The sequence below is a fragment of the Macaca nemestrina genome, chromosome 2, assembly GCF_043159975.1.
Source record: "Macaca nemestrina isolate mMacNem1 chromosome 2, mMacNem.hap1, whole genome shotgun sequence".
NCBI classification, from domain to species: Eukaryota; Metazoa; Chordata; class Mammalia; order Primates; family Cercopithecidae; genus Macaca; species Macaca nemestrina.
Window position 1 is genome coordinate 137,388,167 of NC_092126.1, and position 27,466 is coordinate 137,415,632.

The following is a 27,466-nucleotide window of genomic DNA, read 5'->3' on the forward strand; positions in this document are numbered from 1 at the left end:
ACAAAAACACACATATAGACTAATGGAACAGAATAGAGAACCCAGAAATAAATTCATGTATTTACTGTCAACTAATTTTTGACAAAGGTACAAAGAACATAAACTGGGGAAAGGATACCCTCTTTAACATATGATGCTGGGGAAACTGAATATCCACATGCAGAATAATGAAACTAGACCTCTTTTATTATATATAAAAATTCATTATATATAAAATCTTTCATTATATATAAAAATCAACTTAAAATGGATTAAATACTTTAATTTCAAACACTATAAAACTACAAGAAGAAAACAGAGAATATGTTTTATGACACTGACCTGGGCAAAGATTTCATGGTTAATACTTCAAAAGCATAGGCAACAAAAGCAAACATGGACAAATGGAATTATATCGAATTAAAGACTTTTGCACAACAAACATTCAGCAGAGCTAAGAGACTACCTGCAGGATGGGAGGAAATATTTGTAAACTCTTCCTTTGACAAGGGATTAATATTTAGAATATACAAGGAACTCAAACAACTTAATAGCAAAAAGCCAAACAATCCTAGTTTTAAAAAGTGGGCAAAGGATCTGAATAGACATTTCTCAAAAGAAGATATACAAATGGCCAACAAATAAATGAAAAAATGCTGAACATCACTAATTACCAAAGGAATGCAAATCAAATCCACAGTGAGCTATCATCTCACCCCAGTTAAAATGCTATATCAAAAAGACAAAAAATAACAAATGCCGGCAAGGATGTGGAGAGAAGAGAAATCTTTTACGTGGTTGGTGGAAATGTAAAGTAGTAAAACCATTATGGAAAATAGTATGGAGGTTTCTCAAAAAACTAAAAATAAAACTACCATATGATCCAGCAATCATACAACTGGGTGTCTATCCAATGGAAAGGAAATCAGTATTATCAGAGATCTCTCTGTACCTATGTTTATTGCAGCACTATTCACAATAGCCAGGGTATGAAATCAATCTAAATCTACCAATAGGTGAACAACTAAAGAAAATGTGGCATATATACACAGTGGAATACTATTCAGCCGTAGAAAAAAATGACATTATGTCATTTGTGGAAACATGGATGAGCCTAGAAAACATAATATGAAATGGAAGAAGTCAGGCACAGAAAGAAAGACCACATGTTCTTATCCATATATGAAAACTAAAAAAGTTGAGCTTGGAGAAGTAGAGTAGTAATTACTAAAGGCTGAGAAGGGTGATGAGAGTGATGAGGAGAGATTGGTTAATAGACACGAAATTACAGCTAGATAGGAGGAATACGTTCTATTGTTCATTAGCACTGTAGGGTGACTATCATTAATAATTTATTGTACATTTCAAAATAGCTAGAACAGAGCACTCTGAATGTTCTGAAAACAAATAAATAATAAATGTTTGAGGTGATGGATAATGTCAATTACTCTGGTTTGATCATTACACGTTATGTATATGTATTTAAATATCACTTTGTACCCCATAAATAGGTACAATTATTTATGTCAATTAAAATTCAAAAACACAAGGAAAAGTTTTCAGTTTCAACAGTCATCAAGAAAATGCCATTAAATCCTAAGAGATTATTTCAGACTTCCAGAAATGCTATGCTAAAAAGGTAGATAATATGAAGTATTGGTAAGGATATGGAACAACCGTAAGTTTCATGTACTGCTGGTAAAAGTGCAAATAAATACAACCACTTTGAAAACTCGACAATATTTAGTAAAGCTAAACAATATGTAAGCAAATTCACTCCTATCTATATAACCAAAATAAGTGGCCAGGCTGTGCATAAAAGACTTGTACTAGAGTGCCCATAACAATGCTATCCACAGTAGCCCCAAGCTGGAAGCAATCCAAATGTCCATCCATAATAAAATGGGTAAAAAGTACTATAGCTTGCACAATGGAACCCTACAAAGCAATGAGAACAAGCAAATGTAATGGCATGGGAAAATCAAAGAAATATAATGTCAAGCAAAGATGTCATGCACAAAAGAACACAAATTGATGAATCTAAGAAGAGTTCAGAAACAGGTGAAGTAAATCTCTGGTGTTAGAGGTCACTGGTTACCTGTCGGGGGACAGTAGCTCCTTGGCTTGAGTAGGCCTTCTGGGGTGCTAGTAATGTCTTGTTTCTTGATCTAATTGCTACTTAAATGGGTATATCTACTTTGTTAAAGAAAATTAAGCCCTACATTGTTCCATTTTGCACTTATCTGGTACGTATGGTATGTCCTTAGAGTTTAAGTGTGTAAGGCCTTGAAATGCTGTGATGAAATACTGCCTCCAAAAACTAAAGAATTGTTAGTCCCGAAATAGATGATACAGCTTACATGTTAAAATAAATTAAGTCAAGGAAAGCAAATGAAGCTCTTTAAAAAGCAGCAATGTGTCTTAACCATTCTAAATTCTTCCCTTTGAGTAGTTTGTCTACAGTGAGGTCTAAATATCTGTTCTCACTGTTGCCTTTTGTCAATTGGAAGCTCATTTGAATGTTTTTCAGCTTTCCTTCTTATTTTCTTTTCCATAGCTTTTTTTCAAGGAAATATTTAAGATGATGTCATAAAGTGGGGAATATTAGAAGATTAAAAAATACCAAAGAATCTGAAATAGACTGATGGATCTCACCTCATCCTGGATTTCTTACAATTTCTAGGTTTCTTTACAGTTTTTAAGGATGATGTGCTATATCCCAAATGCAGTGCCTAAAACCAGATATCATATTGAGTGATTTGCTGCATTTCTTATTGGCTTGTGTAAAGATACCACTGGGCACCAGAGGAGTCATTATGGTCAATCACATCAGGGATCCAGGCGTGGAGGAGTCTGAGAATGCAATTATGTAGCAGATAATTCCATCCAGTGGAGAGGGCTAATGATACAAGAACAGAACTGCAGACAGGGATCTGTGGTTTTCTAAATGAATAAATAATATTATGTTTCCAAAAATGACCAGTCAAATTTAGCTCTGTGGAGAAACTGATCATGTTAATGTACAGACATGTCAAGATATGTCTTCTTTCCTCAATATCTTTAGGAATGAGAAATTAGGAAAGAGGCTGGTCATTCGAACTAGTTTTTTCTTCTCCAGCCAATTAGAAATATTTAGCCAGGGGAGGCTAAGGAGGAAGGATCGTTATAATTGTGCCACTGCACTCTAGCCTGGGCAACCCTCTCTCTAAGAAAAAAAAAAAAAAAAGAAAAGAAAAAATATCTAGCTGGATTAGTGACTTGTAAGGAGTGGATCAGTATTTCAGGAGACTGCTGGTCTGGCAAACATTTTAAAGCAAAGACTTCTGTTTTTTGTTGTTGTTGTTGTTGTTGTTTTTTAAATTATACTTTAAGTTCTAGGGTACCTGTGCACAACGTGCAGGTTTGTTACATAGGTATACATGTGCCATGTTGGTTTGCTGCACCCATTAACTCATCATTTAGATTAGGTATTTCTCCTAATGCTATCCTTCTTCCTGCCCCCAACCCCATGACAGGCCCCAGTGTATGATGTTCCCCACTCTGTGTCCAAGTGTTCTCATTGTTCAGTTCCCACCTATGAGTGAGAACACACAGTGTTTGGTTTTCTGTCCTTGTGAGAGTTTGCTCAGAATGATGGTTTCCAGCTTCATCTGTGACCCTGCAAAGGACAGGGACTCATCCTTTTTTATGACTGTGTAGTATTCCATGGTGTATATGTGCCACATTTTCTTAATCCAGTCTATCATTGATGGACATTTGGGTTGGTTCCAAGTCTTTGCTATTGTGAATAGTGCCACAATAAACATACGTGTGCCTGTGTCTTTATAGTAGCATGATTTATAATCCTTTGAGTATACACCCAGTAATGGGATGGCTGGGTCAAATGGTATTTCTAGTTCTAGATCCCTGAGGAATTGCCACATTGTCTTCCACAATGGTTGAACTAGTTTACACTCCCACCAACAGTGTAAAAGCGTTCCTATTTCTCCACATCCTCTCCAGCATCTTGTTGTTTCCTGACTTTTTAATGATCGCCATTGTAACTGGTGTGAGATGGTATCTCATTGTGGTTTTGATTTGCATTTCTCTGATGACCAGTGATGATGAGCATTTTTTCATGTGTCTGTTGGCTGCATAAATGTCTTCTTTTGAAAAGTGTCTGTTCATATCCTTTGCCCACTTTTTGATGGGGTTGTTTTTTTCTTGTAAATTTGTTTAAGTTCTTTGTAGATTCTGGATATTAGCCCTTTGTCAGATGGGTAGATTGCAAAAATTTTCGCCTATTCTCTAGGTTGCCTGTTCACTCTGATGGTAGTTTCTTTTGTTGTGCAGAAGCTCTTTAGTTTAATTAGATCCCATTAGTCTATTTTGGCTTTTGTTGCCATTGCTTTTGGTGTTTTAGTCATGAAGTCCTTGCCCATGCCTATGTCCTGAATGGTATTGCCTAGGTCTTCTTCTAGCGTTTTTATGGTATTAGGTCTAATATTTAAGTCTCTAATCCATCTTGAATTAATTTTTGTATAAGGTGTAAGGAAGGGATCCAGTTTCAGCTTTCTACATATGGCTAGCCAGTTTTCCCAGCAGCATTCATTAAATAGGGAATCCTTTCCCCATTGCTTATTTTTGTCAGGTTTGTCAAAGATCAGATGGCTGTAGATGTGTGGTATTATTTCTGAGGCCTCTGTTCTGTTCCATTGGTCTATATCTCTGTTTTGGTACCAGTACCATGCTGTTTTGGTTACTGTAGCCTTGTAGTATAGTTTGAAGTCAGGTAGCATGATGCCTCCAGCTTTGTTCTTTTTGCTTAGGATTGTGTTGGCAATGTGGGCTCTTTTTTCTTTCCATATGAACTTTAAAGTAGTTTTTTCCAATTCTGCAAAGAAAGTCATTGGTAGCTTGATGGGGATGGCATTGAATCTATAAATTACCTTGGACAGTATGGCCATTTTCATGATATTGATTCTTCCTATGCATGAGCATGGAATGTTCTTCCATTTGTGTCCTCTTTTATTTCGTGGAGAAGTGGTTTGTAGTTCTCCTTGAAGAGGTCCTTCACATCCCTTGTAAGTTGGATTCCTAGGTGTTTTATTCTCAAAGACTTCTTTTTTGATAGAAATTATGAGATAAAAAAAATTTTCATGTAAACACAAACTCATAATTCCTTCATATAGCCGGTATGACATGCTCCTCTCATATACAGGATGGCAATCTGCAGGGATGTCTTCAGCATCTTCAAGGCCTAGGTATTTGGTCATGCCATGAAAATAATTATACTAGCTATTTTTGAAAGCATCTACTATGGTCTAGGTTTCTTAGATATATATTTTGTTTAATTCTCAAATATCCCTGACACTAATGACAGTAGCAGGAACAGCTTTGAAAAAGATTACTCCCCATTACTGAATGTTTATGACATGCCAGACACTGTACTAAGGATGTAATTTAAAACACTCTCAAGGTGTGATATCCATTTTTCAGAGGAGAATGTATTGGAATCCCATCATTAATGTATTTCACTGATGGGAATTTGGTGACAGTCTTTTGGCAAAATGAGAAAGGGAGAAAGAAGCTGAAGGAAGAAGGGAGGAAAAAAAATGATGTTCCAAATTTGCTCTATGTTCTACATAAAGATCTTGTGTCTAGGAGTTGGTGTGAAGAAGAGGTAGGCCTGTTATTTATTCTGCCCCTAATCCCCACCACTTTGTTCCTCTCACTGGGTGAAAAACAAATCACACTGGGGTGAGAACAAGTCAAGTGTTCAAAGATGCATTCACCTTCCTTCTCAACACACACACACACACACACTCCTTAAAAACAAAAAGTCTTCATTTACAATGGAAGAAGCAGAAAGTCCTCAATGCTGGGCAACTGAAATTATTTTCATTTTTCAAGAGTAATTTTAAATATCACTGATATTTGCTTTATGTTTTTACATTAAAATTTACCATCCACTACCCTTACTCTCCTAGCATAAAGATGATACACCACTCACTGTACTGAGTTTCAAGGTTTTGATGCCCAAGATTAGAAAGTGACTAGTGGCATTGAGACCCTATCTTAAAACCACTGACTGATTTAAAACCAATTCCATTCTAAGAGGACTCAACTAATAGGCTAGTTATGTGTGTTGAATGAACTTATGTGTAGGGTTGGTGCACATGTACTGAGAACTCCATAAATCTTAGCTTTTGTTATTATTACAGTGTGGATTGATTCCCTAGGGCTGCTGTAATATGAAATCTTCCTTTGGTGGCACCATAGTTGTGGACAATGTGAAAGCAGGAGTTCTCCAGCTTATGCTCAACCTCGGAGCTTATTAAAAGGCACATACCCGGATTCACATGCAGAGATTCTGATTCAGTAGGTCTGGGCATGAGTTTCCTTTTTTAACAACAATAACAAGAACAACAAATCAAGCACTTAGGTGAAGAAGCCACTTGGAGTAAAATGGCTTCACTAGCTTGGCGTGGTGGCTCTCGCCTGCAATCCTAGCACTTTGGGAGGCTGAGGCTAGAGGATTGCTTGAGGCCAGGAGTTCGAGACCAGTCTTGACAACATAGCAAGACCTTATCTCGTAAAAAACAAACAAGCAATGGCTATACTTTGAGGAACATGAACTTAAAGGAAGACTCCAGAAGAAAATTCCTTAAATTAAAAAAATTGGCTGGGCAAGGTGGCACACACCTGTAATCCTAGAACTTTGGGAGGCTGAGATGAAAGTTTTGCTTAAGGTCAGGAGTTTGAGACCAGCCTGGTCAACATAGCAAGACCCCATCTAATAAACAAATATTAAAAAGAAAAGTAACTCTTGTCACCTAAGAAATATAAAATTATAACTTTGAATATGCTCCTTCAAACTATAATTGCATCACCTCCCCATGGAGATTCTGATTTTTCTTCCCACATCCTGGGGACTGTGTCTGGTTTGCCAATTTCTGTGCTCCAGTGTTATTTTGCTAATAGACCTAAAACAGAATTTCTTTCTAATAATCTTAATGACTGTGCCATTAAGACAATGTTACTAAGAAAACATTCCTTCTGAATTTGTTAAATCCTCCTTCATTAAAAAGTTATGAACCTACTCATTAAACAAAGGAGGAATGTCTCTCTTTTCACCTTTTATTTCCTATAGTACACAAAAAGGTTTTAAAGGTAGTGGCTGGATGGGTGTTTAGAGTCAGGGCAATTGGAGTTAGAGTCTCTTAACTGCCCTTTAGTAGTTGTGTGACCTGGGGCAAGTTACCTAACCATTCTAGACCTCAGTTTCTTGGTTTGTAGAATATGGATTCTAAGAAGACTCAACTAATAGGCTGGTTATGTGGATTGAATGAACTTATGTCTAGGGTTGGCGCACATGTACTGAGAACTCCATAAATCTTAGCTTTTATTATTGTTACAGTGTGGATTGATTCCCTAGGGCTGCTGTAACAAATTGCCATGAACTGTGTGACTTGCAAGAACAGAAATTAATTATCTCAAAGTTCTGTGGCCAGAAGTCCAAAAGTCAAGTTGTCAGCAGGGCCAGACTCTCTCTCAAGGTTCTAGAGGAGAATCATTCCTTGCTTCTTCCAGTTTTTCTTTTTCTTTCTTTCTTTTTTTTTTTTTTTTTTTTTTTTTTTTTTGAGATGGGACCTTGCTCTGTCACCCAGACTGGAGTACAGTGGCACGATCTTGGCTTACTGCAGCCTCTGCCTCCTGGTTTCAGGCTATTGTCCTGCCTCAGCCTCCCGAGTAGCTGGGAGTACATGTGAGTACCACCACACCCAGCTAATTTTTGTATTTTTAGTAGAGATGGGGTTTTGCCATGTTGACAGGCTGGTCTTGAACTCCTGATCTCAAGTGATCCTCCCACATTGGCCTCCCCAAGTGCTGGGATTACAGACACCATGCCTGGCGACTTCCAGTTTTTGATAGCTCCAGACTTTCCTTAGTGTTTGGCTGCCTAACTCCAGTCTCTGCCTCTGTTTTAAAATTGCCATCTCTTCTCTCTATGTGTCTTCTCTGATGTCTTCTCTAAGGACATTTGTCATTGGATTTAGCACCTGCTGGGATAATCCAGGATTATCTAATCTTGAGATCCTTAATTTAATTGCATCTGCAAAGATTCATTTTCCAAATAAGGTTACATTAACAGGTTCTAGAGATTAGGATGTGAACATATCATTTTAGGGGTTTAAATCCAAAAGTGTCTGAGTCAGATCTCAATCATTTAGAAATTTTTGCCAAGGTTAAGGACATGCCCGGAGAAAAAAAGAAATACACAATCACAGAAGCAGTCTGTGGTCTGTTCCTTTTTCCAAAGATGATTTTGAAGGCTTCAATATTTAAAGGGGAAAAGCAGGCTGGAGGGGGAAGGGAAGAGTATGGTCATATTACTGAATCCACATGTTGCAAGAGAAAAGGAGCAGAATAGTCAATTGTGTATTTGCCTCATGCTCTGTAAATCATCACTTTACATAAAGATAAAGTGAACCTAGAGCAGCTCCCTGTGGAGGTATCTTATTTTTCATCTGTAGCTATCTGCTTAGGAACAAAAGGAAAGGCGGTTTCTTACAGGACTCAGCTTTCAGCTTAGTTTTTTTTTTTTTTTTTTTCCTTTTGGGGTTCTGAGCTTTTCTTTTACAAGGGCCACCATTCAACTCACTAAACAGAATATGTTTATAATAGTTTGTATGTGTGTGTGTTTACAAATTACTTGCATATACATTGCCTCTTTTAAAATTTCAATTCTTACAACATTCTTGTAAAGAAGGAATATGATGACTACATGAACACCAGTAATCTAACAAAGAATATGAAAACTACTATGAGAGATGGAGAGGAGGAAGAAGGCAAGAGATTGCTTCCTATAAGGTGATGCTAATAAAAGCTTTAGGAAACAACTAAGTCTACATGTAAGAGGACTTGAAGAATGAGTAGAATTTTGAACCTTAGATTTCTTTTTTATTTAACCGGAATACTAACATTATAGGCTTGCCACGAGCATTAAGCCACAGAACCCATGTAAAACACTTAATACATTGCCTTGCATATAGTATTTAATACTTACTTTTCATAACACTATTAAATATTGCTTTTTCAATACCTGCCAAATAAATGATGCAAATTATGAATAACATTCCTGTTCTTGTACAGAATATTGTATTCATTATACTTTAAAATGTTTCCTTCTCTTTTTAAAAATAACACAGTGATTTTGGTAAATCTTTCTGAAAGTTATCAATAATTTTACGAGAAAAATGTAAAAAGTCATTTATGCTAGAATATTCTGCCACCTACAGGTAACCAGGGCTGCTACAATTCTCACAAAACCTAGTTGCTTTTGTCAATGTTAAGTAGATGCAGGGGCATCTACTTAGACTCTAGCAGGGCTCAATAAATACTTGTTGCTTTCTTGTTAATGTATTATTGTCAGTAGCTGTTAGTCAAAGCGCTTCTTTAGACATGAAAAGATATTCATGCTTTACCCTCATGCTGCTGATCATTGAAATTTCAGAAAAGGCACAAATGTTTCAGCTTTTAATAGATCAGTTGATCATATAACTTAATGGTTTTCAAAGTGTTATTCCTGGATCAGTAGCAATGCCTGAGACCTTTTTAGAAATGCAAATGGTTGGACTTCCCAGAATTGCAAATCAGAAGCTCTGGGGGTGGGGTCCAGAAGGCTGTGGTTTAACAGGCTGGCCAGGTGGTTCTGATGTGTCCTAAAGCTTGAGAACCACTGATCTGGATGTTGGAAGTGGGGGCTTCTATAGAGCAGGTGAATGGGGGATAAGGTGAAACCTGCATACTTGCAGTAGTGTAGGGAGAAGGAGGAACCAGTGAGGAAAGCCTGGCCCAACTGCACGGCTTCATAAATTAGCAAACCAAAAACATTTCATTTTGATAAGCATAGATTTTATGCATTGGCAACATTATGACTTGACTACTTCTTTCTTTCCAGCTACAGAATTATGGTCTTTTTCTATTAACACTTTAAAATAAGGGAAATGTTGGCTTAGATTGTTCTCTACTTTCTCTTACATTAAAATCATTTATGAGATTAAGCTAAATCTCTTAGGTAACTAAAATTTTACTCACATGCATAGCTACGACCCAAACTGCAAACCTTTTAGAGTTCAAGGGACATTATTCCACCTTACCTCATTTAAAATCCATAAAGTACTATAATAAAAGTAGGTCATTATTATTACCAAATATCCTAATGCACAGGAAGGGAGAATATTCTTATTTGCAAATATGGATCTGAAATCAAGGCATGTCCTCCTTTATGCCAAGATCTCAGGATTTATTTTATGGTACAGAATAACATATCGGGGCTTTTAAATCTCTTTGGCTAAGAAGCATCATGGAGAGGGTAGAAATGCGGTACCAATATGAACAGCTAGTGAAAAACATGACCCGGGTCATGACAGGGAAAAGAAAATGGAGCATCACAAGAACATTTCTCCCACTTAGCAACAACTGCTGTGAGGCTAAGGGCAAGAAAACTCAACCTAGCAACACTTACTTGTTTCCTCCTAAGAAAGCCTGGAGAGACCTGTGAATGAAGTCAGAATTTTATCTTCACCCTTGACTTGCTGCCTGAAGGACTCCAGCACATTGCTTAAGCTCCCTAAACCTCAGTTTCCACTACAAGACGTGGATAACAACACACTCTACTGCAAGAGGCGGTAGTGGGAGTTTAATAAGGAACTGGTTCTCAAACTCGGCTGTATATTGGAATTACCTGGGATCTTTAGCAACTACTGCCATGAGGTAATCCAGGCAAAAAAGCGCTTAGCATAAGGCTTATCCTGTAAGAAGAGTGTGACCTGCAGTAGCAGTTATTATGGCTGCATGTGAGGTAATAGATTAAATGGTTGTTGCAAACCAGGGTACACAGTAAAGTTACCTGGAAAACATTGATACACAGGCCCTACTTGAGGCATTCTGATGTGCTGGATGTAGAATGGGGACCTGAGCATTTGCTCAAAGTCTCTAGGTGACTGATGTGGAGCCAAGGCAGAGAACAGAATTTTGTGCTATTTATTGAAAGATGAATAAAATAAGGGTCTTCCCCTTAACGTGTCCATAATCTCACAAGACAAACGAAACAAGATGAACTGTAATCATAATACCCTATGATTTGAACACTTAACTATGTGCTGGATCTATGCTAAACACTATAAATATGGATTACATCTCTGTATGATAATACCATAAGATGGGTACTACTATTGTTAGTAGAAAAAATTTGTTAATATCTCCATTACTTTTTTTTTTTAACTTTTAAGTTCAGGGGTTCACATGCAGGTTTTTGACAGGTAAACTTGTGTCATGGGGGTTTGTGGTACAGATTACTTCATCACCCAGGTATTAAGTCTAGTTATTTTTCCTGATCCTCTCCCTCCTCCCACCCTTCACCCTCCAAAAGGCTCCGGTGTGTGTTGTTACCCTCAATGTGTTCGTGAGCTCTCATCATTTAGCTCCCACTTATAAGTGAGAACATGTGGTATTTGGCTTTCTTTTCCTGTGTTAGTTTTCTGAGGATATTGACCTCCAGCTCCATCTATGTCCCTGCAAAGGACATGACCTTGTTCTTTTTTATGGCTGCATGATAGTCCATGGTGTATAGGTACCACATTTTCTTTATTCTGTCCATCATTGATGGACATTTAGATTGATTGCATGCCTCTGCTATTGTAAATAGCACTGCAACCCCAGCACTTTCTAAGAAGCCAAGAATTTCCTTGTTTTATGAAGATGGAAGATGACTTCAGGATTGTAAGCATGAATGTAGGATCACAGACAGAGTGACATTTTCTGCATAATTAAAATGGAGACATCTACAATGTCTCAAGAGGCCAAGAGAGAAAAAAATCAGAAGTGGGGGAGTGGTTGAAGTGCTGAGGAGGTGGGGTGGGAGAAGAAAGCCTAGGTAGAGGGAAGAATTTGAAGATGATATAAATACTTGTTTAAGTAAAAGAGGTGTTTACTAAAAAGCATGAGCTTCTACAATGCATGGTATAACTAGATTTCTTATAGAAACCAGCTTGTGAAGGAAGCACAGCTGAAGGAGAGATTAAGCAGTCACCTGCTGTGAACAAGGGTTACAACTCACACCTGGGTGACATGCTCATTAACGAGGTGAGGGAGCTGAGGTTTAATAGGTTAAATAAATTGCCCTGAGTTAAGAGCTAGTGAATGGTAAAGCTGATGCCCAGGACTAAATTCTTATTTACTTCACCCTGTCAGGTAGATTGTGGCCAGAGGTGTATTCAAGTGTTAAGAATAATAGTCATCTTCTCTCTGGGGGAATTAGGAAGGACTTGAAAAGGAAGATATTTGAGAATGGAGCATGATGGGTTTTGGACAAGACAGGGTAGGAGAGGGCAGTCTGCTTTGAGATAGTGATTGGGCAAAGAAAGACTCCAGGAAGGGAAGTATGATAGGAAGGTGACGTTTTTGTTGAGGCAACGTGAAATCTGGGGCTGAAAGCTAGAATGAATGTCAGGAGATGCTGTGAAATTAGGGGGTAAAGGGAGGCTTGGACCAGATTGTAGAGCTCTGCATTTTTAGAAGCTTGGATTTAATTTGAGGGGCAGCAAGGAACAACTGTAGACTTTTGAGCAGGGAAATGGCACAATAAGGGAAATAACCATATTTTAAAAATATGCCTAGCAGCGGTGAATTTTCTTGCTAAAAATCACTTTAGAGCTTATTTGTCTATCAGTTTCAAGCTAGTGGCCTGTGGGCTAGACCCAGCCCAAAGGTTTGTTTTCTTTGGTTTGGTCCCATGATGTGTCTTACCTGTCTTATCTCTTTTAACAGTTATCTGGAACATGCACTCTCTAGTTTGTAGTTTGTACTCCTGATGTATTCATTGAGCTTCGTAAAATGGCGAGGTAGAACTAGAGACAAGAAGAACCCTTTACCAAATAAATTTAGCAGTTCTGACCAAAGGAAACCTGTTATTGAGTGTTTTGGGGTCATGCGTGGTGGCTCACACCTGCAAGCACTCTTGGAGGCCAAGGTGGGAGGATTGCTTTAGCCCAGGAGTTCAAGGCCAGCCTGGGCAACAAAGTGAGACCCCCCCCATCTCTACAAAAAGATACAAAAATTATTCAGGAATGGTGGTGAATGCCTGAAGTCCCAGCTATTCTGGAGGCTGAGATAGGAGAATCGCTTGAGCCCAGGAGGTTTAGGCTGCAGTGAGCACCAAGGTCGTGCCACTGGACTCCAGCCTGGGTGACAGAGTGAGACCATGTCTCTACAAAAAAAAAAAAAAAAAAAAGAAAAAGAAAAGTCTGTTATAGGGTGTTTTTCATCTTATCCTAGTCACATTTCAAAAGTCATCTTAAAAACAAATTCATGAATCTTGTGTAATTGTGGTCCGTGAGAACTCCTAATTCAAGAATATGCATTTCAACACAGCATCATCTTAAAAGCCAGAGGATTCAAGTCTTAGACATTGACCATATGTCTTTTGAGCAGACCTCTGGTCACTCTTTGTGGATAGTGCATTTTTTAAAACAGTATAATGCACAGATCCCCCATGCCAGTGTGTAATTATGCCAGTTGATTAATACCAGCAAGTTCTCATTTCCCATGAAAGAGCTATCATTCTCCACACGAATTTCCCATGTTTATGAAGATGTAAAGCATGAAGAATTAGCATAAATATAATGAAATACTTTTTTTTGGTTGTCTCCTTTCCTGGGTCCTTGCTACACCTTGTCCTCTTCCTGTTCTTAAATAAGCCACAGACTAATTGGCCAGAATGTGCACATATCCCTTCATTTCAGAGCACAAAGTTCTTTGAAGGGGGGTGGAATAATAGTTCACGTTTTTAAACTGAAGACATATTCTTAATGATTTTTCCATGGTCAGGGATTGAAAACCCACAACTTAGTTACTCATGTGGAGCAAAGTGAAAAAAAAAAAAAGGTTTATATCAGGTTTCTCAGCTTAGGCACCGTTATTATTTTGGGCCAGCCTACCCTTTGTTGTGGGGTCCTGTGCATTGCAGGATGTTTAACCCCATTTCTATTTTCTATCCATTAGTTGCCAGCAGCATCAACACCCAATCATGACAACCAAAAATATCTCTAGTCATTGCTTAATGCCCCCTGGGGGGCAACATCTCCCTGGATTGAAAATCACTGCTTTACATCAACCTTAATTTTGCTTTTGAACTTTTTGCTCCAAACTCTGTAGACAGCACAGTGCATAGAAATGAAAAATTCAACTCTAAGTGAATTAAAGTAATAAAATCAGACATGTTCCTTTTCTTAATTAAAAGTTTAAGAGCATTAAAATAAACTTTCTAAAAGTTGTAATTAGATGAGAAAATGTATTAGAGGGATCTCTAAATATTCAGAGGAACCAAAAGGAAAAAGGAAGGTAAAGAAAATATTTTGGAACTTGGAGATGGTGTCCCTCTCTAAAGAAATTAATGGCTACTTTTAATGTTACTTTGCAATATGGGGCATGTGAGTAATAGCATGTCTTTTCTTCCTTGCCTAGAGGAATTACAGGAGAACATCGAAGCATTAAATCTAGAAAAAGTTTCAAAGCTTCATATAGGAACTGGTAACTAATAAGATGCAAAAAAGAAAACATAACAGTGACAAAGATTGTGTATTTTTTAAAAAATAAAATGATTTTGGGGATAAGCAAAAAATTCACCTCCAAGTTCTTGTGGCTATTAAAGGGAAGACACAGAAGGAATTAACTTAGGTTCTCACCTGCTGTGTTTCATCATGTTTTAATGAATAGTAGTTATATTTTGAACATATATTACAATTTTCATATAATAGTTGTCTATACATGTAGGCTAGAGTGGTATAAAAATGAATGATTTTGAAATCAAGATACTGCCTCATTGACACAATCATAGAGAACACCTTGTCTAGCAGTTCTTAATTCTGGTTGTGAATTTCAAATGCCTGAAGGGCTGTTTAACAATACAGGTTTTGAAAAATACAGATGTCCAGACTCTACTGACAATTCTGATTTAATTAGTCTAGGGGAGGCTGCAGCACTATTATTTTTTAAATAGTGGTCAGGTGATGCTAACATGCACCCAAGTTAAGAACCACTGGTCTCATCCATGGGTTGCAAACCTAAACGGTTACAGGGAGCAGGAAATTAATGCAAATTAATTAGGTGATCTTCGTATAAGACCTTTTGGAGACTGTGGTGAACTGGAGAGTAGATGCCCTGTTTAAAAACTTTCTGCTGCTCAATTATAGCCATATGGAAATGCTCTCCTGAGTTTTGTTAGAAACCAGGCATATAGGTATTTTAGAGAAATTTCTCAATTTTAGGGGGAATCTCTCCAATTTCCAAATAAACCACATCGGTAGTCGGCCAGTTTGCAATCCTAAATTCAGGCCAACTTATTTATTTCACCAATGAAGGACCTGAGAACCAGAAATTACACAACTGTCCATGATGATGTAGTTAGTGGCAAAAGAGAGATTGGACCCAGAGCCTCTCTCTCATTATGGTGTTTTGGCTTTTTTCTTCAACTATTGCACATTGCTGTGCCACAACTGCTCATGTTAATAAAAATGTCTTTTAGGCACTCCCAGTTTGCTAAGTGAAACACACATGTCATCTGTTTTAAACCTCTTAGGGAATTTGTGGAATAGCCACCAATATCCACATTTTACAGATGAGGAAAGTGAGGTTAAGAGACATTGACCCACAGTGGTCCAGTGGAGCGTAGCACGAATTAAAGTTTACGAGATGGCAAAGCTTATGCTGTTAACTCTTTGTTCCCTTCTCTCCTGGAAGTTTCTTTCCATATTGTGTGAAGAGTCTCTCTTGATTCCATTTGGAAGATATATACATAGCCCTAATTCTTGAGGCAGAAATCAAGATCCAGCCCCATGATAATTTGCCTGTACTGTATCCATCTTTGGTATTTATGATTGAAGTTGACCCTGCTTGAGGTCTGAGGTCAGCTCTTCACCAGGTCTGCTGGAAGCCCAGGAAAAATGACAGTCCTAATGAAATGCATTCTGAGTAAGACTCTGCCAGTCTTGCTGTGGCCATGCACAATTGACATTTTCAGAAGAGATGGAATAATTTAAAATTAAACATTGGCCTCCTTGTCTCTCCCTGGATTCTCAGCCTGTGCACAAAGACACCATGAAGACAGGTCTGCTTTGCAATGGAAAATAATGTGTTTACAAAAAAATGAGGAAGAAAGATGAAAAAGGGTTACCATTAAAAGCTGGTCAGAATTAATGCATATTTTTGCATAAATGACTCGGCATTTACTTTCTCTTCTTTCTGACCTCAAGCCAACATTATTCCAAGGACTGACAATCCCCAAATGTACAAATATCCTTAAGACTTTCACAACATTTTAGAGGAGAATCTGAAAAATTCCTAAGCCTGAGTTTTTGAATTATAAACAGAAACAAAGAGTTCATTTATTTGCTATCTAGACCCTACTCTGCAGAGCCCTTTGCTAAGGGTAAGAAGTTGACACTTCAGGGCATCACATGACCGGATTCCAAGGAACTTACTGTGAATTGGAAAGGCAGTATATATTGAATGTTAAAGCAATAGTCATCACAATTGTTGCTGTGAATTCAGAATTGCTATTGTTTAAGTGTTGTTTTTATTTTATCAGAAATCTAGTATAGTTATAGGAAAGATTAGGAAATAGGGATAAACAGCCAGAAAATTCTCCATCTGTCGTCTACTTTCAGAAATACCCATCATTATCATGTAGACATGCCCTTTCTATCTTTTCTACACACGTGTAAGTTTCTTTCTTTTTTTAACTCAAGCGGGGTCCTACAGTGAATGGTGTTTTATAACTTGCCTTGTTCCCCATTAGCATAGTGTAAAGAGTTGTAAAGGAGCAGCAGAGGAGCTCTAGCTGCTTCCTTGCCTGAGGCTAGATCACAGGGAGAAAGTTGAACAGTAGCCACTTTGAGTTAGAGTTGTATGTACTCATCCCCACACATGTGCATTGGGATGACAGTAGAGCTGTGGTTATGGGGCAGGGAGCCTGGCACTGGAGATGACAGAATGGAGCAGTAACCATCAAATTACCGCCTCCTCGCTGAGACTAAACTTACCATTATACCTTGGAATACAAATTCCAATTCAATCAATAACTGACATCTAAGTTGACAAACAGCCAATTTGACTACTCTTTACCTTTATGTTAATTATCGTAGACATCTCTTGGGTAAACAGTTATGTGGTGCCTTCCCTCAGTGTGTTAATCATTTACAGATGTATCCACCCATTGGCCCATCCATCCCCATGTTCAACAGTCACTTATTGAGCATTCATAATATGGCAGGCACGGCGGAGATTACACAGAACAAGAGGTGGTCCTTGGTCTTAAGAAACCCGTATCCTATTATGAGAGACAGACAAGGCAGCAATGATATGAAATGATTGGAGTCATTTTAGAAGAGGAACTGGCTGCTATGGGAGAACAAAGGCAGGAAGCTAAAGCAGACTTACGAATCTGGGAAGCCTTCAGAGAAGGCTGAAGGAGAGAAGGAGAAGAAAAGATACCAAAGTGTGATTAGAAGGGACTTTATCAATGATTTTTTTTGTTGTTGTTCAGTCATACAAAATATTTTAAAGGGGACGCTAGTGTAGTAGTTAAAAGCAAGGACTTCAGGATCAGATGCGAATTCACATCATGTACTTGAATAGGTGAAACCTCACATCTCTACTGAATCATGCCTTTAAGTTTATTTTGCAAATTTGTAATAGGACATTATCCTTGTCCTCCATCAGACTGAGGTGGTCTGAAGTAAGTTCTGTGTATAATTTCCCTTCAGTTCCTTTTTACTGTCATTGTCCCAACATACTCAATATTGATGCTAGCCTCAGGTTCCTGGGCTGTCTCATTGTGTTTACCTTCTAGACACAACTTCAATGCACTTGTTATAATCTATCTATCTTTCTTTCTTTCTCTCTCTCCCTCCCTCCCTTCCTCCTTTCTCCTTTCTTCCTTCCTTTCTCCCTCCGTCCCTCCCTCCGTCCCTCCCTCCGTCCCTCCATCCTCCCTCCCTCCCTCCCTCCCTCCCTCCCTCCCTCCCTCCCTCCCTTCCTTCCTTCCTTCCTTCCTTCCTTCCTTCCTTCCTTCCTTCCTTCCTTCCTTCCTTCCTTCCTTCCTTCCTTCCTTCCTGATGGAGTTTCTCATTTTCACCCATGTTGAAGTGAAGTGGCATGATCTTGGCTCACTGCAACCTCTACCCCCAGGTTCAAGCGATTCTCCTGCCTCAGCCTCCCAAGTATCTGGGATTACAGACACCCGCCACCATGCCTGGCTAATTTTTGTATTTGTAGTAGAGACGGGGTTTTGCCATGTTGGCCAGGCTGGTCTTGAACTCTTGACCTTAGATGATCTGCCTGCCTTGGCCTCCCAAAGTGCTAGGATTACAGGCATGAATCATTGTGAATGGCCTGTAATTTCTTTTCAATACTACACTACCTGGTGTAGTCACTAAATGAATATGTGTGGACAGATAGGTGTTTGGAAATAATAGAGTTGAAAGTAAGGACATCCTATGTCAGTCTCTTGAACCGAATAGCTTTAGAGCTGCATTTCCCTCTCAAAAATGATTCCTTGATATTCCATCTTTACCATTCATTACTGCTTCATTGCTCATGAAATGGCATCTCCCCAAAGGCAGACTCTTGATATTTTTCTTGCCTGCTACTGGAGAAATTAAATAATGCAAACTTGTTCTAGTGAAAAGCTTTTGAATATCTTAACAGACTGTGGAAATATTTTCTTCCTAACATACTTCCAATTTTATAATTTTCAGTGATGGAAGAGGTATCAGATCACTGGTCCTAAAATTCTCTTTCTTGACTACTTTGTGGATAAGTCTCTTTAAAAAAAAATCTCTCATTAAAACATGCATGCAGAAGGATAGAACAAAAAGGGAAAAGAAGGAGGACAAAGGGAGAGAAACCTAATAAGGTAGCTGTGATTCACAGATAAAAGCCAAAGACTTAGAACCGTAGGAGTTTCTTTGTTCTTTGAAAGTCGGGCTAGAGTTCAAACTGATGTACATCAGAGACCTTGACCAAGGTACGTGAGAGTAAACAGGAATTTTATATATAAGTAGTCTGACTCTAGAGTCTGTGTTTTCAATATAAGTTGATTGAATGGATCAATGTCTAAGTGTTTTAAATACATTGTTTATTATTGAGAGATATCTTAGTCCATTTGGACTGCTCTAACAAATTACTATAAACTAGGTGGCTATAAACAAGAGAAACCTATTTCCAACCATTCTGGTGTCTGGGAAGTCCTAGATCAAGATATCAGCAGATTTGGTGTCCGGTGGGGGCCCACTTCCTGCCTCATAGAGGGCACCCTCTTACTATGTCCTCGTATAGTAGAAAGTGTCAGGCAGCTCTTTGGGGCCTCCTTTAAAGGGTGCTAATCCCATTCCTGATCTAATTGCATCCCACAGGCCTACCTCGTAATACCATCACATCAATGATTAGGTTTCTTTTGCTTAAAAAACAAAAAACAGATGTCCCTCCTCTGAATAGTGATTAGGTTTCAACATGTGAATTTGATGGGGGCAGGGACACAAACTTTCAGACCATAGCAAGGGGATAGTAGTGTTTTCAGATTTGTAGATGAGAAAACAAAGACTTAAAGAAATCAATTACCCAAGGACACAAGGCTAATAAGAGACAGAACCAATATTTAAAATGTAAATCTGAAGTTATAGCATTCAAATTTCATCTGAGAGCTTTCAGGTATGGTTTATAAAAATAAAATAATAGCTACCATTTCTAGAGCTTGTGTTTAAGCTTTATCATGTAATCCTCTCTACTGTGCAATTTTTCCTCCATTTTAAAGTTGAATACATTGATGTTCGGGAACATTGAGATGCCAAAGATCTCATAGGCAGAAAAGGGGAGACACAAATATTTATTATGATATGTCTGACTTAAAGCCCAAGCTCTTAATTTGTGCAATTTTTTTTTTTTTTGCTGCTTTATTTTATTTATTTATTTTGAGACAGGGTCTTACTCTGGCACCAGGCTAGAGTGCCATGGTGCAATCTCAGCTCTCTGCAACCTCAACCTTCTGAGTTGAAGTGATCCTCCCACCTCAGCCTCCAGAGTAGCTGGGACTACAGGCTTGCACCACCATGCCCAGCTAATTTTTGTGTTTTTGTAGAGATGGGGTCTTGCTATGTTGCCCAGGCTGGTCTCAATCTCCTGAGCTCAAGCCATTCACCCACCTCGGCCTCCCAAAAGGCTGGGATGACTTCTCTTATGTTCGTCTGTCTTCTCCACTAAGCTTGGGGCTTATACTCTTGATTCCTAAGCATCAGTAACACAGCTGTGGCACTACAAAAGTTAACAGAAGGTAGAACTCAGCTGCCCCTGCTCACAAGCATCTCTAGAAGTTGAACTAGAAGAGACTTTTAGAGGAACGTCAACAGATCTGGTTTCTTTCTTTCTTTCTTTCTTTCCTTTTTTTTCAGCTTTTTATTTGGATACTTTTTTTTTTTTTTTTTGAGGCAGAGTCTTGCTCTTTCGCCAGGCTGGAGTGCAGTGGCGTGATCTTGCTCACTGCAACCTCTGCCCCCCAAGTTCAAGCAGTTCTCCTGCCTCAGCCTCCCAAGTAGCTGGGATTACAGTCGTATCCCATCACGCCCAGCTACTTTTTGTATTTTTAGCAGACATGGGGTTTCACTATGTTGGCCAGGCTGGTCTTGACCTCCTGACCTCAGATGATCTGCCCGTCTCGGCCTCCCAAAGTGCTGGGATTACAGGAGCAAGCCACCGCGCCTGGCCTTATTTGGATACTTTGATACATAGAAGCTTAGCTGGGGATGTTTGCCAAGAGCCTTAGCTGGGAATAAAAGAAGTTAAAAGTCTTCTTGAAAGGGACACAGTGAAGCTTGAAAACAGAATTTTAAGAATTATATACAGCGGGCACCTCAGGGAGACTGAAGTATGCCAACCTACATCAACTGAAATGATGAGATCTGGACCTTCAAAATCTCAAGGGCCATCAGAATAGGCTACTGATTAAGCCAAACCATGTGTAGTAGGCCTGTTGCCATAAGGGAAACTCTCAACATGGCAGATTCTTTGTAGTGTTTTAAAACAGGAAAGACAGGGAAGAGATGGAGGTTTGAATGCTTTTAAGCTGAGTCTTGCGAGGTAGGGAATGGTTGGGATTGGGCTTTTTATGACATATTAGCTTTCATTGGAGGACTCAGAAAGAAGAAGGTTTTGAATTGAGTCTTTTTTTTTTAAATTTACTTATTTATTTAAGAGATAGGGTCTTGCTATGTTGCCCAGGCTGTCCTCAAACTCTTGGGCTGAATCGATCCTCCTGCCTTAGCCTCCTTAGTAGCTGGGACTACAGGTGTAAGCCATAGCACCTGACTTTGAATAAGTCTTAATGAGCAAGTCATGCATCTTGATAAGTAAACTATTTTAATTTGTAGGCAGTCCTAGCTTTCAGGAATAAGTATTTTCTTCCAGAAACAGGCAGCTATTTATTTTTGCTTGTTCTCAATATTGTTTAATATACACATGAGAAAATATGTCTGGTCCCAGAATTGTTTCACCAGGGGCAGGAAATTAGGTTGGTGTCAGCTCTCAGACAAAACGTATCAGCAATATTCAAAAGTAGGCCAAAGGACTCTTGCTTACAATGTCCTGTAGGGAGAACTGAGACTTATACATACACAAGCAAGAGGCCTTCCTCCAATAATTTACTGATAATTAGGCAAGTCCCAATTTGTCTTTTCTTTCTTCAAGGACGCTGATCAAAAATAGCATCCCTCTAGATAATCAGAAGACGTTTTCCTTTTCTCTGCCCAATGTAAGCAGCTGTAAGCTTAAAGAGATTGGTCTGCATAAGAATTAGTCAAAGAACCTTTGAAACATGCAAAATATGGACCCCACCCAGGTAATGTGGGTGGGACCCAACACTCTTTTTTTTTTTTTGAGATGGAGTTTTGCTCTTGTTGCCCAGGCTGGAGAGCAATGGTGCGATCTCGGCTCACTGCAACCTCTGAATCCCGAGTTCAAGTGATTCTCCTTCTTCATCCTCCAGAGTAGCTGGGATGACAGGCATGCGCCACCACGCCTGGCTAATTTTGTATTTTTAATAGAGATGAGGTTTCTCCATGTTGGTCAGGCTGGTCTCGAACTCCCGATCTCAGGCGATCCGCCCGCCTCGGCCTCCCAAAGTGCTGGGATGACAGGCATGAGTCGCCACACCTGGCTGACTCCACATTTTAAACACACATCTTCTCCTCCCTCTCCCTAACCATCACCATCTTCAAATGATGCTCCTGTAGAGGTCCCATGACTGAACTTTGACAAGCTCTAGAAACTTTGAGTTGTCTTGGTTGGTGTAGTATCTCTAACTGCCAGCTGCAATTGGTGGGGGTTGTCTGCTTTCTCTGGAGTTTCCCATTGGTTCATTGACATCATGGGCCTTTTAACATGGCTGCATGATAAGGAATTAACTGGACTGACGTTAATTCTCTGGTAGATAAGAGAACAGTGTCCAGAATCTACTAGATTTGCTTAAAAAGACAATTCATTGTGTTCATTAAGTTAATTCTCTTACTCCTCATTGTCAGTTCCTGATGGTTCAATGGAATATTATCATACTTAGGATTAACATTAAAGGGAATTTTTATGTGCATATTTGACAAATTCGGTCTTCTTTCTCTTTTATTCGTATTTTTATTTATTTATTTATTTTTTAGACAGTGTAACGACCCAAGGGGTTTACCTTGCCCACTGCCTAGACAGAACTGATCCACCAGGACAGGGGAATTGCAATAGAGAAAGTAATTCACGCAGAGACTGGAGTTTCATTGTTACTCAAATCAGTCTCTGGAGCACTGGGGAGCAGAGTTTTTAAGGACAACTTGGTGCATAGGGGGAAGCCAGTGAGCCAGGAGTGCTGATTGCTCAGGGATGAAGTCAAGGAGTCGAAGCTGTCTTCTTGTGGTGAGTCAGTTCCTGGGTGGGGGCCACGAGATCAGATAAGCCAGTTTACCAATCTGGGTGGTACCAGCTGATCCATCAAGTGCAGGATCTGCAAAATATCTCAAGCACTGATCTTAAGAGCAGCTGAGGGAGGGTCAGAATCTTGCAGCCTCCAGCTGCATGACTCCTAAACCATAATTTTGAATCCTGTGGCTAATGTTAGTCTAGTGCCCAGGCAAGGAGATACGCTTTGGGAAAGGGCTGTTACCATCTTTGTTTAAACTATGAACTAAAAACTAAGTTTCTCCCAAAGTTAGTTCAGCCTGTGCCCAGGAATGAATAGATAGCTTAGAGGTTAGAAGCAAGGTGGTCAGTTAGATCTCTTTCACCGTCTCAGTCATACTTTTGCAAAGGCAGTTTCAACAGGGTCTTGTTCTGTCACCCAGGCTGGAGTACAATGGTGTGGTCAAGGCTTACTGCAGCCTTGACCTCCCGGGCTTAGGTGATCCTCCATGTACATTGTTTATATTAATAATGTAGCTGAATATTTAAGTAGTTTCCTTTTTTTAAAAAGATTATGGTGGAAATGCTCCAGGGAACATTCTGGCATACTAGTTCCCGTAATTGCTTGTGTTAAATAACTAGGTAGAATTACTGGGTCACACTTAAGATTTAGACACATATTATCAGATTGTCCTCAGGGAAGGCTTACAATTGTATTTTCCACAACCTCCAATGTGCTTACTCAGAGAAGCCTTCCATGACCATAGCATTCCGAATTAAATTGTATCACCTCCACCCCAAGGCTCTTTATTCTATTAACTTGTTCTGTGTTTCTTTGCACTTATCACCCCTTGACATACTCAAGTATTCTTCTTGATATACTTGACATTATCAATATTTCACCTATCTCAGACAGGTGTTCTGTCACAGTAGACTATAAGCCCCAGGAGTGCTGGGACTTTATTTTTGTTCACCATTTCCAACTCTAAGAACAGTGCCTAGCAGATGTTAGGTGCTCAATAAATACTTGTTGGCTGAATCAATGACTCCTTTCTCTCTCTCTCTCTCTCTCTCTCTCTCTCTCTCTCTCTTTCTTTTCTTTTCTTCCTTCCTTCCTTCCTTCCTTCCTTCCTTCCATCCTTCTTTCCCTCCCTCCCTCCCTCCCTCCCTCCCTCCCTCCCTCCCTCCTTCCTTCCTTCCTTCCTTCCTTCCTTCCTTCCTTCCTTCCTTCCTTCCTTCCTTCCTTCCTTCCTTCTCTCTCTCCCTCTTTCCCTCCCTCCTTCCTTCCTTTTTTTTTTTTTGTTTTTTGAGACGGAGTCTCTCTGTCACCCAGGCTGGAATGCAGTGGTATGATCTTGACTTACTGCAACCCCTGCCTCCCAAGTTCAAGCGATTCTACAGCCTCAGCCTCCCGAGTAGCTGGGACTACAGGTGCGCCACACCACACCCAGCTAATTTTTGTATTTTTAGTAAAGGTGGGTTTTCGTCATGTTGGCCAGGCTGGTCTCGAACTTCTGACCTCAGATGATCTGCCCACCTCGGCCTTCCAGAGTGCTGGGATTACAGGCGTGAGCCACCATGCTCGGCCTCAATGACCCATTTCTAACAGGAGATACAATCTTTTCTATTCTCCATCATAGAGAGTCATATTCCTGTTGAATAGCAACATAAAATACAATCATATGAGGACAGCATAGCCAATTAGTGTGTTCTGTTACACCTGCCTTCCATCCTTTCAGCCAGCTCTTCTTCGAATGTCCCAAATTTGCTTACTTTAAATATGAAAATATTACTACTGTCAGGATGACAAAGGTTTTATCCCGCTCCTGCAGTGGACATGACCTTGGATCCGGGATTGGCAAATGTTTTCTGTAAAAAGCCAGATCATAAATATTTTAGGGTTTTCTGGCCACATAGTATTTGTCACAACTACTCAGCTCTGCTGTTGTGAGAGCAGCCATTAACAATAGGTAAACAAATGTGTGTGACTGTGTTCCAATAAAACTTTACTTACAAAAACAGCTAGTGGACGAACTTTAGCTTTAGTTTTCTGACCCTTGCTTTAGAATCAGAATCTTAATTAGTTTTTGATAGTTCAATTTTATAAAGCATCGAGAGCATGTCTATCCAATGAAATGTAATGTGATCCGCAGCTATGGACAAATAAGTAATTTTAAATTTTCTGGTGGCCACATTACAAAAAGTGTAAAGAAACAGATGAACTTTATGTTAATACATTTTATTTAACCAAGTAAATTTGAAATATTATTTCAACATGTCGTCAATACAAAACATTAACACAATGTCTTACAGGTTTGTATGAAGGTTTTGAAATCTGGTATGTATTTTGTACTTCTAGTACATCTCAATTTAGTCTAGCCACAATTTCAAGAGCTTTATGTAGCTCCTGGGCTACTGTATTGGGCAGTGCAGATCCGTAGCAGGTGTTTCAACCTTGGCACTTTAGAGACTTTGAACAAAAACGTATTTGGTTGTAGGGGCAGCACAATTCATGATAGGCTATTTAGCAGATGTCCTTGACACCTGTCTGCTTGATGTGAGCAGTGGCTTCCCAGTTGTGAAGACCAAAAATATTTTAGACATTCTAAATGTCCCTCAAGGGAAACACTGTCCAGTCGGGAGCCATGTATCTAGAATAAGCATTCTAAAACTAGGTCAGTGAATCCCCTGGAACTGAATACAACCTTTAGTGCCTATGTGATTTGCGTCAGGGGTGAAGTGGGGAGGCAAGGGTCTATGGCTTTCTATAGCTCATCAAAGGTGTCTGTGATCCAAAACAGGCTAAGAATCAGTGACTGAATAGAAGGAGATATTAAATTATGCCACTATATGCACATCACCAATTAGTTCACACCCCAAATACATGCATTTGCCTGTATTCTTTCAAAATGAAATAAATTTCCATAATGACCTCCCCAAACTTTGGTCTTTCTGAACTGTACCATTTGCTTTTCTGTCTTGATTCCTTAGTGTTGGAGTACTGATTTTGAACATTTCTCTTCAAGCATCCTTAGCAAGAAAATCCATGAAGGGGTAGATTCTAGTTAAAATATTACAGCAATGGAGAGGGATTCTGTATAACATTTTAGCAATGGGAGAGTCATTATTATTGAACTCTCAAGTTGGCAAAATGGAAAGAGAATGAGACTGGGAGTCAAGAAACTCACATCTTCTAGGCAGCTGTGTGACCCAGGCTGAGTGAGAATGACCCCCATGCTTTCTCAGAGGGTGCTGAGAAGGAAGGGAGATAACTGGTACAGAGAATAGTAACGCTACTTTCTAAAACAGTTGTTCTGATTCACACTCAAAAGTCTGCTTAAGTGCCTGTGTCAATCTGCAAACACAGACTGGAGTAGTTTAACTATGATGACAAGGATAATGAAGGTAAGCTATAATTAGCTTTTCCTATTTCCTCTAGATGGTATAAAATATTAGTAAGTGTTGATAAAATCATTAGAATATAAACTATCTCTAGTGGATGTGAGAATCTAAAAACAAAGGTCCTTAACCATCAGCTCCAGTCCCAGGTGATTATTTTCACTGTAATGATACATGCTCTCCCCAAATCTGTGATATAAGGGTGAGGAGACTCGCATTCTTTTTGTGCAGTTAAAATTTGTGTGCTTCGAATTTGAATTAACTGTGGGTTCTGTGTTTGGATATTACTAAGAGACTTCTAACTATCTATCCTAATTGAAATACTTTCCTCAATACTGATGCATTTCTTTGCCCAAACTGGCTTCCTTGTTTAGTCGCATAGATATACCTACTTCTTACTCCCTCTCCCAGAGAAGGTTGAGCCACCCTTTGGGCCACAGTTCACATTCAGGAAGGGCTTAGACTATTGATATATAATTTTATACTTTTTGAAAGTACCTTTGCAAAATTATGACAGGAAGAGAAATCTGACATAGTTGACTGCATCTTGCTTCTAACCTTTAAGCTGTCCTTTAGTCATTCCTGGGCATGTGCCAAGCTAACTTTGGGAGGAATTTAGTTTATAGTTTATCCTTAAAGCAAGAATGATAATAGCTCTTCCCCAAACTAAACTGCCTTTGTAAAACCAATGAAAATCCACAAGGTTAGAATTATGAGAGGGACCTGAGTTCTGTTAAGATGTTAGTGTAGTTACGTGATAACGAGCTACCGTTCGGAGATTTATGACTTCCCTAATTTCTTCTGTAGGTTACATCACTGTTTTAGAACCCATGATTGGCCTTTTGAGATGTCTTTTCAGACTTTTGCATTTCTGACAAGGAGCTGACTCCACCAAGTTTCGCAACTCATGACTCAACTGGTCCTGTGGTCCCCACACAGAGGCTGACTCAGTGCACAAGGACCGTTTTCCACATCCTTGTGCTTTCATCCCAACCAATCAACATGCCCCATTCCCTAGCTGCCTGCCCACTATATTATGCTTGCAAAACCCTAATCTCCAAGCCTTCAGGGAGACTGATTTGAGTGGTAACTATCTCCATGTGGCCAGCCTTGTGTC